The following is an 11,032-nucleotide window of genomic DNA, read 5'->3' as shown; positions in this document are numbered from 1 at the left end:
TAGAATAGAACAAGGGTCTAATAAGAAAATAGCACTACCCAAATGAATGCACAATCATAATCACACCAACCATTTATTCATGCATATAAAACAAGGTTCAATCTCAGGTAACAAAAATCTCACGACTAATCAAAAATAACGTCCTAACTGATCGACGAAAAAATAAAATAAAATAACATGGCGGTCGACTAAATGTCTTCATCAATTATCCTTGCATATTCTGGTGCAGCTTCCTCCGGTGCGGCGTCCTCTGATGCGGCGCCTCCTCTTGCGGCTTCCTTCGGTGGAGCTCTCTTCATAATCCTGGTCATTGCTCACGAAGGGTCCATCATCTCCACTCGGAAAAAGGTCTTCTCCCAGGTCCATCTTCTCCTCCAGTGTGGCAATATATGTATCCCGGTCCTCGATTCTATCCATAAAATCCTTGACTTCTTCTTCATGTTCAAGGAAGTCCACGCGTGCCTTCTCCTCCAGTTCTAGTTCATGGAACAACAACCTCTTGTGTACCTTCGAGCTTCGGCACGTCTAGATTTCCTGGTTCCTAAGGAAACTCTCCAAGTCTTGGACATATGAAAGAATGGAGTCGTCCTCCATGGTACAGATGATATCTCCATTCCTACCTCTGCGAGAAATCATGGCGAGGTCTGATGGGTCGAGCTCAGCCCTGTAATCTTCTCGGAGATGTCCAAGTGCATGATAAATCACCATGTCTCTTCCGAGGATCCAAGTGAAGGCGGTAAATTCAAAGTCGATGGGTTCTGAATGTCCTCCGAAGGTCCTCCCTGGAATGTGCACCTTAATCCTGTAGCGGGTATCTGTCGGAAGTGCATTGGTAGGCTTCCCGGTGATTGAGGGCAGAGCAATCTTCAGCTTCTTCATGATCTGAACCAACTTCCTGTCGAAAAGCATCGTCTCATCCGGCTGGCAAAACTCCGGTAGCAGAATTGGGGCGAACTCGGCGGCCATCTAGAATGTTGAAAATCGGAGGGAAGTCAGAAATGAACAGGGGAGAATTACTGAATGATAAGGATATAAAATAAAATAGTTTCTTCCTATGGCTTTCCGATCCTAGGGTTACGTCCTACGGTCAGCGTGTGCTTTGAATACCATCTCTATAACAACCCAACCCGAAATCGGTCAAGTCTTTGTGTAGCTGTACCATCCCAAGAATGTTGGCACACACAGTACATTGATGAAAAGATTCAAAGTTCAATCACACCTGAATTTATTACACGATTCTCATATCGAGTCTATTACATCATAATAAATTCGGCCGAAGGCCAACTCATGAGAAATAAACTAAATAAAGCTGCGGAAGCATAGATGATAAGCGAGTCCATCCGACTCCATAGGGCAATCACCGAGCGTAGATCGTAGCCTCACTCCTGGTCGGAAAACTCCTCTGCAACATGAGACGTTGCAGCCATGTAGGTCAGCATTCTGAATATGCCGGCAAGTCATAGAGAGAACAACAAACAATAATGCTAACACTATATGCAATTTGGCTGTGGGGCTCTAAGTTTTATGTTTTGTGAAAAAACCAGTTTTTCCCTACAACAAAGAACTTGCTTGCAATTACTACAAAATGTTGGTTGATTTTGAGATGGTTCCGCCAACCAGTGTCTCATACCCGAAATCATTAATAACCCATCAATTAATTAATTATGTTCAGTGTTGAGATTTCTGAAATACTCCAATTCCAGAGGCTCATTTGTCTGTAACCGGGGACACGGCTAATCGATTAGGTTGTTACTCTGCAGAGTCTTGTGCACTTTACCCACAAGATTCGTTCCCTCCTTTATGTCCTTGCACTGCCTGGTGTTTGAAGGCAGGACGAACGAAACAGGGTCTTTCGTAGAGTCTCTTTGGGCACTGTCGGTGCCCATCCATGTCCTACCGTTCTTCTACATCTGCTGGCATCGTCCGTCCACAGTCACGCCTAAGGTCAACCCAGCCAGACCCATAATGGCTTGTGGCTGCACAGGTAAGCTTCCAGTCAAGGGGTATCCATCCGTCTCTTCATGGTTGGGTGAAGCTTTCCGCAAGATGTCATGGTGCTTCTCCATGCATCCCGACCATCCGCTGGTTGCTCCAGGGTGCCCGTCAACCGTCCTCCACCCAATAGTGAATTTGAAGTCCATCTTGAGCTTGAAGTCATGGGGTTGTCATCATCTTGACTCTCACATCTCCCTTATGAATCTCTAAACCAATCCTGTCTACGAGCACAGCAAAATAAACTACATCGTCCCAGGCAATGGTAACAAGGGAATTGGGTTCATCCTACCTCATGATACTACTCAAGAACATAACTTAAAATTCTCCTACTACATGCATGGTGGGGAGGAATAATTCTAATGCAACAAAATCATAGGTATTGTAAAACATGATCAAATGACTTGCCTGGCTGACGGTCTTCGAAAGCTAGCGACTCGTAATAGCAAGCTTCGCACTCCGAGAATTCTATCGAGTCAAACAATAGCACAAATAAGTATTCCACTAAATAACATAACAGCAAGCTAAAGGAAATCACACAAGCACTCAAACCAAAACCAAAGAAAACTCGAGGAAAACAAAATTCAAGGTTTTCATCACTTCAAGCAACAACAAAGAAATAGTTTTATCCTACTAAAACTTTCTTAACAGAACCTAAACAAGGGTTCTGCTAACTAACAGAAAGGAAAACAACATATAAACTAGGTGCAAAAAGAATCACATCAATAGCTATTATAGAACTCCTATTATGCCTAAAACAAAACTAATAAGAAAATAAAATAAAACTTTTTATTTCGCTCAAAATAAAAGTTCACCCTCTATAACTACAGAAACTAATCTAACATAAATTGTAAGAGGGGTAAAATAAAATTCTATACTAACTAGAACAGCAGGAAGCACTAGCAAGATAAATAAAACTAGAAAAGCTTGAGTTATACTAAAACTAATTTTAATACAATCTACAAATACCCCAACAAGTTCCTACTGATAGGCTAGGTCAAAACTAAGCAGTGGCAAAAAGAATCACCTAAAAATATTAATTCTAGCTCACACTATAGCAGAAATACTAATCTGACTAAAACTAATATAAATTTTTTTTAAAAAAATAAAACATGGCTGAAACTATTTTATATAGAAACTTCAGGAAATTTGCAAACTGGAGCAAAAATAATCAACTAAAAATATCAAATAACCTAAAAGATGTAGATTTTACAAGAACCGAACTATTCTGTTTTAAAAACATAAACTAAAAAATAACTAAAAAACAGGCGCTACTGGGCCTATCTAACGCTCAGGCGAACACTAACTAAAACGCGCCCGCGGCTAAACAGAAAACCGACCGGTTCGAATTAACTAACTAAACCGAAAATAAACCGTAACGCTAACCGATCTAAAGAAATAAACCAATCTCTTTGCGTGATCTAATCTAAGCCCTAGATTCGAGATCCAATAGTGGAGGGGGTTCCGGCGGCTTACTGCGAACTCGACGGCGACGACGGACGATGGCGGCTCGGGCGGCGATGGCGCAGCGGCTCCAGTGGTCCGGGCCGACGGCGGAGAGGTTGGGGCGAGGCTACGGAGTGTTGCAGAGGCGGTGGTGGTCTCAGCGGCGGGCGGGGGTGACGGTGGCGAGTGGCACGAGCTCGACAGAGCTCCTGGTGAGCTCCAACTCTGGCGACGAGCGGTGATGTCAAGGCGGCGGCTCCGGCGATCCCTGGGCGAAGAGAGGATGTCAAAGAGGTGCGTAATGAAGAGGGCGTTCGCGTGGATGGAAAGAGGGTCGTGGTGATGCTCACCGGCGTCGGGCGGGGTGGATGGACGGCGGCGGCGGAGCGAGATCGGTTCGGATGGTGGCGGGGCTGTGGTGGGTTTTGGAGTAGGGTTTTAGGGGGTTCGAGGGAGGAAGGGCGTAGGTATGTATAGGACATCAACTTGGAGGAGGGGGCGGCTGCGGAGCGCGATCGCGGGAAGATCGGAACCATGGCGGCGCTCGGGCTTGCTCTGGAGCGACATAGCGTGGGCGAGGGGAAAGAGAGGGAGCAGGTCCCGCGGTCAGTGAGAGAGGGAGAGGAGGGTCCGGTCGGGCAACCGAAGCGGAGGCGGCTCGGGCATGTGGCGCACTGGGCTGGCGGCCTTGGCGCTGGGCTGCGGCCTCGGCAACTGGGCCTGCTGGCCTGGCGCCTGGCGCACCGAGTTTCTTTTCCTTTTTTTGAAGTACCACAGAGAGAGAAAACTAATTAGAGAAACCTATAATATTTTTTAGTACATATATATTAAGAAACTCAGAATAATTAATCCTACAACCTGGACATTTTTCTAGAGGCAAAACAGAAACTAAAAAAACATTTTCTGCAAATTCCAAATAAATTCAAATTTGAATTCGGACTTTTTGGCAATATTTTCTTCTGACATTTTGTTTGGAGTGTCATGTTTACTCCTCTCATACTTTTTCTCAAGTATTTGTTACGTATTTTTGAAATAAATTTCAAATGCCAATCAAGTCCAAATTCAAGAAAAACTCAATTGCCTCTGAAATTTGAAATGCCACTCAATTTCAAACAACATACATAGATGCTTAGCTAATAATTGTAAAACATTCCAAATTGAAAATTTGGGATGTTACAGAGGCGACCGACCTGATATGTCCAAAATGACCCTTGGTCACTAGGAACCGACATGTGTCCAACGGTCGGATTTCAAACACACGTGACAGCTTTACTTGGGCTACAAGCCAAGCTGACTCATCCAGCTCTAGATAAGATTTGCTCTCATTGTCTTCGCTCGAAGACATAGGATTTTGGTTGAGCATCACATCATTCACTCTGAATTTGTTCTCTTGGACCCCACTTGACAGTACGGTGGTTCCTATGACTCAACAAAGAAGAAAAGGAAACTACAAAACAACTATGTCTTCGCACTCCATAGTCTTCAAGTGAATGTCTTCACATGTCATAATCTTCGACGTGAATGTCTTCAAGAACCACCATTGTCTTCAATGTCTTCACACATTTTTAGGGGTCACTCTGGTAGGTAAACCGAATCAATAAGGGACTACTACCTGTGTTATGCTGCAATTCTCACAAACACATTAGTCCCTCAACCAAGTTTGTCGTCAATACTCCAAAACCAACTAGGGGTGGCACTAGATGCACTTACAGAACACCTACTCATGTGTTGAGATCAAAAGATTCCATTCCTACCATTTGAACCTTGATTTCTAGCCTTCCCCAAGTTGTTCTCCACTCAAATCCTTCTTCCACCATAGGCAAATCTGTGAGAGAGAGTTGAGTGTTGGGGAGACTATCACTTGAAGCACAAGAGCAAGGAGTTCATCATCAACACACCTTCTATTACCTTTTGGAGAGTGGTGTCTCCTAGATTGGTTAGGTGTCGCTTGGGAGCCTCCGACATGGTGTGGAGTTGAACCAAGAAGTTTGTAAGGGCAAGGAGATCGTCTACTTCATGAAGATCTACCCGAGTGAGGCAAGTCCTTCATGGATGATGGCCATGGTGGGATGGAAAAGGTTGCTTCTTCGTGGAGCCTTCATGGGTGGAGCCCTCCATGGACTCGCGCGGCCATTACCCTTCGTGAGTTGAAGCCTCCATCAAAGTGGACGTACGATAGCACCACCAATCAAAACCATGCCAAAAATAATCATGTCCCCATTGTGTTTGCCTTCTCCAAACCCTTACCTTACATGTGCAATGTCTTACTTTCCGCTATTATACTCTTAGAATTGCATGTGTAGGGTGTTGCTTGACTTGTCATAATTGCTAAAATCTTCCTACAACTAAAATTGGGAAAAGGTTAGGTTTTATTTGGTCAAGTAGTCTAATCGCCCCCCTCCCTCTAGACATACTTTTGATCCTATAAGTGGTATCAGAGCATTTGTCTCCGTAAGCCTTGGTTTCTATTGTTTTGGTCACCATAGCTTTGGTTTCACAACCTAGGAGAATATGGCGTCTAGTGAGGGTAACAATCACCGTAGAGGTCCATATTTTGATGGTAAAAATTTTGCTAGTTGGAAGCATAAGAGGAAAATGCATATTCTTGGTCATAAGATGGTACAAATTTTGTGTCATTTGGGTTGTTCTTCGTATTGGCTTGAAAGGTGAATTCTTTGAGGATGGTAGAGAATTGAAGATGTTGCAATATAATGTTCAAGCTTGTGATATTCTCTTCAATGGTTTGTGCCCCGAGGAATTCAACAAAATCAGCCGCCTTGAGAATGCAAAGGAAATTTGGGATACTTTGGTTGATATGCAAGAAGGTACCGAGTCTGCCAAGGAATCCAAGTTGGATGTGTTTCAAAGTCAAATTGACAAGTTCAATATGAAGGATGGTGAAGGAGTCGCTAAAATGTACTCTAGGCTTGCTCTCATCACAAATAAGATTGCCAGCTTAGGAAGTGAAGAGATGACCGACAAGTTCATCATCAAGAAAATCCTTAGAGCCTTGGATGGTAAATATGATACCGTGTGCACTTTGATCCAAATGATGCCCAATTACAAAGATCTCAAGCCCATGGAAGTCATTGGAAGAATTATTGCTCATCAAATGTCACTCTAGGATAAGGAGGAGCTCCACAACAAGTAGAGTGGTGCATACAAAGCTTCAAGTGATTCTCCTACAACATCAAGTGACAATCTAGTCTCCAATGAGGAATTAAGTCTAATGGTGAAAAACTTCAACAAATTATACAAGAGTAAAAGCAAAGATAGAAGCTCCAAGTCAAGATCCTACAATGAGAAAAGATCTTCTAGTCATGATTGTAATTGCTACAATTGTGGAAGACCGGATACTACTCTAATGAGTGTATGGCACCTTACAAGAAAAGAGAAGACTCACCTAAAAGGAGAAGTAGAAGAGATGAATCACCTCATAGAGAGAGAAGGAGTAGAGATGATCGTTATGAACATAGACCCTCTCGAAGAAGCAAAGATTCTGAAAGGAAAGACAAGTCATCAAAGAGCTACACCAGACGGAGACATCAAGCTCATGTTGGTGAATGGGTTTCCAACTCCGACTCTGACACTCACTCCGAGAGAATCTATCACTCTGACTCCGACTATACTCAAGATGAAGGTGTTGCCGGTCTTGCTCTAGTGTCATCCAACTCCCATGACATGTTTGATTCACCAAATGAAGGAATTGGATGATGCTTCATGGCTAAAGTCCCCAAGGTATCACACCCCGAGTATCTTGATTCCAATAGTGATGAAGATGATTTGTTAGGTGATGATGATTTGCTTGTTGATAAAAATAGTGATGTGAGCTATAACGAACTTCCTAGTAATTATGATAGTCAAGATGAAACGAATGACAATGCTAAGAAGGAGATTGAGCGTCTAACTAAAGAACTAAACACTCTTAAGTTGGCTCATGAAACAACTCAAGAAGATCATAGAGAGATCCTCAGAACTCATGAGAAGCTACACTTCGAGAAGCCAAATTTAGAGCAAGAGCAAGAGTTTCTAAAAGCATTTGATGATGATCTTCGAAAGAAGAGTTCTTCTTACATTGCCAAACATCTCCTCTTGTCTACTTACATGACACAAGTCAAATCTAGTGACAAGAGTAAGAAAGATTCTTCTTCTAGTAGTAACAATAATCATGCTAAATCCAATATTGTTGCTTCTAGTAATTCTCTTGATTCCACTAATGATTCTCTTAGCCAAGTTACACTTGAGCAAGAAAATAGCTTATTGAAGGGAATTATAGAGAAAGGTGTTCACAAGAGTAAGCAATTCGAAGAAATTATACGCAAGCAAGGAAGACAATGGAGGAATCAAAGTGTTGGTTTTGAACGAAAGTTCAATGCCAATGGAGTTGAATGGGAAGAAGATCAATATCCCAAGATGAAGTTTGATCCTCAACAAGAGAAGTGTGACCCCACTTCTTTGGAGGGAACACAAGCTCAAGATGATCTTCCACCATAAGACCACAAGCTAAAAGGCAAGGAGAAGCTTCAAGAAGAGATTGACTCATTTGAAGAAGCACCTAAAGCCATGGTTAAATGGGTTCCCAAGACTTCATCAAGCTCTACTTCATCAAGTTCAACTACAACTCCAAGGATTCCCATCAAGTGGGTCCCAAAGATGAAGAACTAGAGTGTTTTTTAGGGTGACTCCGCCAACATATTTCACTCATATTCATTTTGGCAAGGACTTGTGCAACCAACTTCGACATATTGCACTACTTCATGGAGTCATAAACCCTCTTGTTGGTAAGACAAGGGACAAGGTAACTCAATGCATTCATGGACATCATCATATGTGCAATTCACCCTATGTCTATTGATATCCTTGTATGTTCCTTGTGGGACTAACCCATGTAGGTATTGAAAGTGCAAAATTCCAAAGGATTGCTCCCAACTGTTGATGAACTACATCAACATTGAGCATCCACATCTTCACTATCTACATGAAGTCATCATCGACAAAACCCAAGGTTAGTTCATCCCTCTTTGGGGGGGGGGATATCACATCTAGGGGGATCTGTGCTCTAAAAATTGAGCTAGCAACTCTAATGGTGTGAAGACATTAATGCTTTATGTAAAAGTGGTGACCCCACTTGTGCTTAAACGATGAGTATGACCTATGATCAAATGTTCTCATTTGACTCCTAAGTCAATATACTCATATATAGATGACCTAGTCATCACCAATTGCTTGAGGGATGCTAGAATTGGTTGTGCATGTTTGATACATATTTCATTTGCTATCTTATTGTGTGAGCATGTTGGTATGCATGTTTTCTTCATTCGAGGACATCCATTTGTTGTTTTGTTTGTCTTCATTTTTCTGGCCAAGTGGATGTACAAGAATGACTAAGCACCTCCTCTAGCCATCTATGCTTTCTTGTCTCAACTCTATTCTTGCTACATCACAAAAATTGAACAAGTCATTTTCGGTCCCTCTAAGTGAGGCACACTTGGAGTCATAGATCTGAGAAGGATTGAACTCCAAAACCTTCTTTATGCATTTTGATTGGACCAATCCACTCAATCTCGGTCAAACCGATATCATTTAGATTCATCTAGTTTTCCTTCTTGGTGTCACTGAGTTGAACCATTTGGAGCCACCGATGTGCTATACTGCTTGCACTTACACATATCAGTGCCACCGAGTTGTTCCACTCGGATCCGCCGGTAGCACACGGGTATATATACCTCCATGGCCCATACGTTGAATTTTTTTTCAAATGTCACGTCCTCGCACCCCCGTTTCTGTCATCGCCTTGGTCTTCGGATTGTCGCCCTCCTACGCGCCCTCGCCGCTAGATTCCATCATTGTCAACGGGAATCTTCCCCGCCATTGCCGCTGTAGAGGATCTCCACCAAGTTAGGGTGAGATTCGACCCCTCCATGTTCTAAATTCTGATTCAATGCACGGATGGATTGCCATTATTCTTTCCATGGATTGAAATCTTCCTTTACACTGCAAATTCCATAGATTAGTTTCAAGCAAAAAAAAAATAGGTTTAAGTTTCCGTCGAATTAATCTCGGGCTGACCGATTTGAGATTTTCAGAGTCAGCGATTTGGCACACGCCATTTCACTACTACATCTCGGTGCCACCGAGTAGTACTAATCGGGGGACCGGAAGTAAAGTTTCAGTGAAACCCTAGCATATCAGAGACACCGAGCCACATTTCGGTCTGACTAAAATGGTGTGCCATGTTTCTGTTAAGTGCTTCAGTATCACCGAGATGTGCTTGCAAAGGACTATGGCACAGCTGCTAGCACAAGACCATCTATTAGCTCGAAGGAAAGAATTATTGTAAGGAAGGTCCCTTTGTCCAAGAAGGACAAGATTTCTGAGGAGGAGCCACCAAAGAAAAAGAAAGTGAGAAAATAGTCTATGAATGTGATCTTCAAACTCACTTCAATGAGGACAGATGATATGCTTGAAAGTGAAGAGGAAGAGGAGGAACCAGTAGCTAATCCACCTCCTGCCAAGTCTCAAAAACTTATGGCAGATGCAATGAAGGCTGCTGCCACCTCCAAGTCCAAACCCAAAGCTCCAGCACCTAAGGGGAGAACAAGAAATGTCTCTGCTAGTGAGAAGAACAAGGCCCTAGTGCCTGAAGCTGGTGCTGATGATGAGCCACTAGTGCTCAGGAGGTCGAGACCCAAGATTTCTGATCATGACAACACCCATCCAGTTGCTGAGAACATGATGCTGAGGAAAGATAAAGGTCTATGACAATGGAGGTTGTATGATCCCTATGTTGTGAGAACGAGGACTGCTTGTGACTATCGTTTCCACACCAGAGAGCAATAAGACTTCTATGAAACGGTGTTGCTATATAAGGAGCCTATTGTCAGTGATATGAAATGGGTGGATTGGAAGTACATTGATGAAAATGAAGACAACTTTCCCCATGTTCATGACAGCTTCAACCTTGCTGGTGTAGGTGCTTTTTTTGGGAAGAAGCTTACCAAGTGGAATGATGAGATGATCATGCAATTCTACTCTAGTGCTCATTTCTATCCAGATGGGAGGATAGTGTGGATGACTGAGGGAAATAGGTACCAGTCAACTATCTCTAAGTGAGCTGCTCTTCCTGGTGCTCCTGAAGAAGAAGATAATGACATTTATGTATATGCAAAGCCCAAGATGGACCATAATTCCATGCAGAACATGTACAAGCCTATTCCTAAGAAAGACCATAAGACACACAAGTTTGGATCTGTGAAGCACCTGTTTCCTGGTTTGGCCACCACCAATACTTCTTGATCGTGAGCATCTTCCTTTCTTGCCAGAGTTCGAGGACAATGTAGTGGTGATGGATCCTTCTCACCCTAATTCTGCTAAGGCACATGAGAAGATTCAAGCAGATGTTACAGCTAAAGCAACTAAGCAGGCATCTGGTCCCAATGCTCCCATTGCCAACCTCAAGATGAAGAACGGCCAGATGACTTATCTTCTAGAAGCAACCCTGAGGGTTGAGCGAAGTTTGGCCAACCTCACCAAGAACCAAGAGAGCTTAGAGCGGGTAGTCGAGGCAAAGATATATGATCTTGATGTAAAGATC

General features: G+C 43.0%; 1 pseudogene; it reads right to left on the bottom strand.

Moving 5' to 3' along the window:
• Positions 1–201: 201 nt before the first annotated feature.
• LOC147959601 (uncharacterized) lies at positions 202–909 on the bottom strand (annotated as a pseudogene).
• Between the last annotated feature and the right edge of the window lie 10,123 nt (positions 910–11,032).

The sequence above is a fragment of the Triticum urartu genome, chromosome 7A (assembly GCF_056163025.1).
Source record: "Triticum urartu cultivar PI428250 chromosome 7A, HENAU_Tu73, whole genome shotgun sequence".
In the NCBI taxonomy this organism is placed as follows: Eukaryota; Viridiplantae; Streptophyta; class Magnoliopsida; order Poales; family Poaceae; genus Triticum; species Triticum urartu.
This window is presented reverse-complemented; position numbering and strand designations above follow the sequence as displayed.